Raw genomic sequence first — 2,704 nt, 5'->3', positions numbered from 1 at the left:
TGGAACCGGGGATTGAACTCAGATCCTTGCGTTTGCCAGTCAAGTGCTTATCCTACTGAGCCATCTCCCCGGCCCCTTAAGAGCTCTTCTTAAACTAAACATTACATTTTAAAAATGCCTTAACGGAAGCTATTGAAATAATTGTATGACTTTTTCCCTTTTTTTTCCTTTTAACTGTTTATTTGAAGAAATTGGGCTATTTAAATTTTAAATGAATTTTTAATTCTGAAGTAAAGCCAAGTTTGTCATATACACATCTATAAAACCTGTTTGATAATATTTTGTACAAGAATTTAATTTGTGCAATTATGAGTGAGATTATCCTGTGTTGATGTCAAGATAATTCTAGCTTCTAAAATGAGGAGAATATTCCCTTTTTCTACTACCTAAGATGGATTTGTACAATGTTAAAATTAGTTTATCCTTGAGTGTTTTATAACAATTCTTAGGAAAATTGTCTTGGCTGGGAGGCTTGTTTACTTGTAATTTTTAACAGTTCTCTTTGTTACTTAAAATAGTTACAGGGATTTTCAGATTTATAATTCTTGATTCAATATTGTTAAGTATTTTCCCCCATAAATGCATCTATTTCTTTACTAAAAATATATTAACATGAAGTTGCTTATAATGTTATTTTTAATCTTTCTGTGTTTCAAACTTCTGTAATTATGTTTCTTTATTAGTTCACATTAAAGTTTATTTATATATTCACTTGTCTTTCTTACTAAATTTTAGCTGGCCTACAATTTATAAACCCACTTTATAGATCTCTATTTTATCTGTCTTTTAGATTTGTAAAATCTATTTCATCATTTTCTCCCTTCTACTTTATTTTTTGTTTTGTTTTTAATGTCTTATGAAAAATGTTCAAATAATTAGCTTTTATCCTCTTCTGACAAGCATTTCAAACTCTGATTTTATCTCTCCCATATATATTATGCATGTTTTGGTATATAACGCTTTTATTTTTGTTTAATTCTAAATATATTTTAATAGTACTGTGAGTTTCTCTTTTGACCATGGATTAAGTTTTCAAAATATACTTTTCAAATTACTGGGGACTCATTTGTAAAAATTTCTATTATAATCCCATTATCACCTAAGAATGTGGTTATTTTTTTAAGAAAACGTAATTTTTAAAGATGTACTTTATGGGTCATATATGACCAATCATTTTTAGAAATGATTAAGATGTACTGAAAAGAACATTCCACATCAAACTTCCAAGGATTCTTGCTCTAATTTTATGTCTCTTTATCTCCAGTCCAAACATCAGTTTTTTCATGCCCCTAAAAAAGGAGAGTGGATTTGTTGCCCTTTAAACTGATCTTTGATGTCTGCATCTTCGCTGTCTGAGCAGTGCACTTCAAGTCAGAGCAGTCTCTGATGGACAGAGATAGTGTTGACTGGTCTTTGTCTTTCAGATTTGAAGAACCCTAAAAAGAAAACCAATTGCACAGAGGTAAAAGAGTTTGTTTTCCAAGACTTCTCCAATTTTTAGAAACACCAACTCACACTCTTTCTGGTTTTCCTTGCCCTGCACATCTAACTCTGGCTGGTATTATCATCGCTGTGACCATTATCCGCATTGACCACCATGTCCACACCCCCATGTACTTCTTCTTAAGTGTCCTCTCTACCTCGGAGACTTTCTACTCTCTGGTCATTATCCCATGCATGCTCTCCCGCCTTGTAGGTCTGGGCCAATTCATCTCCCTGGAGTGCTGTGGGACTCAGCTCTTTTTCTTCCTTGGCTTTGCCATCAACAACTGTCTCTTGCTGGCAGTAATGGATATGACCACTATGTGGCCATCTGCAACCCTCTTTGTTACTCCATGAGGGTCTGTACCATGCTGGCACCTCCAGTGTGTGCCACAGGGTTCTTGCTCTCCCTGGTTCAAGCTGTGGCCATATTTAAGCTTCCCTTTTGCAGCTCACTGATTGGGCATTTCTTCTGTGATGTTTGACCTATTTTGGACCTGACCTGTGCTATCCCCATCATCAATGAATCCTGATCTTAATTATCAGCCTCCTGACCATCACAGCCCCTGCCACCTTCCTTTTCATCTTTTATGTCCTCATTTCCACTATTCTCAAGATTGCCTCAGCTGAAAGCCAAAAAAAGACCTTTGCCCCTTGTGCCTTTCACCTAACTGTGGTTATCAGCCACTATGGCTGTGCCTCTATTGCCTACTTCAAGCCCAAGTCAGAGAATATCAAAGATCAGGATCAGTTGATCTCAGTGACCTACACCGTCATAACACCTTTACTAAACCCTGTTGTGTACAGCCTGAGAAATAAAGACGTTCAGAACACTTTGTGTAGAGTGATGGATAGGAAATCTCTTTCTTAAAATGATAATTTGTATTCAAACAAGAGTGTCTGTTTTCCAGATGGCAGCTTATAGGTAAAGCTATACAGCCAGGATTTTATGTGATTAGTGAAGTCTAACACATTATGGCTAAGGCAAAAGTGAAGCTGAGAGTTAGCCTCTCATAACAGAGTCTCACTTCCACACATTTTTGTTATCTTAATGAAAACACAGGTCACTTGCCCAACCTGTACACAGACAACCATTGGCCCTACTCCAGAAGATAATTACAAGGTCAAAGAGTCATTATGTGTTCATTTCAAGCTTAAATTTAAAGAGATCCATTCACTTTCCTGAAATATAGATCATATTAAAAACATTACCTTATGGAAT

At 35.7% G+C, this 2,704-nt stretch overlaps 1 pseudogene; it reads left to right on the top strand.

The window, feature by feature from the left end:
* Positions 1 to 2,353, top strand: part of LOC101564244 — a 5,799-nt pseudogene extending 3,446 nt beyond the window's left edge.
* The last annotated feature ends 351 nt before the right edge of the window (positions 2,354 to 2,704 follow it).

The sequence above is a fragment of the Octodon degus genome, unplaced genomic scaffold (genome assembly GCF_000260255.1).
Source record: "Octodon degus isolate 3935 unplaced genomic scaffold, OctDeg1.0 scaffold00116, whole genome shotgun sequence".
NCBI classification, from domain to species: Eukaryota; Metazoa; Chordata; class Mammalia; order Rodentia; family Octodontidae; genus Octodon; species Octodon degus.
This window is presented reverse-complemented; position numbering and strand designations above follow the sequence as displayed.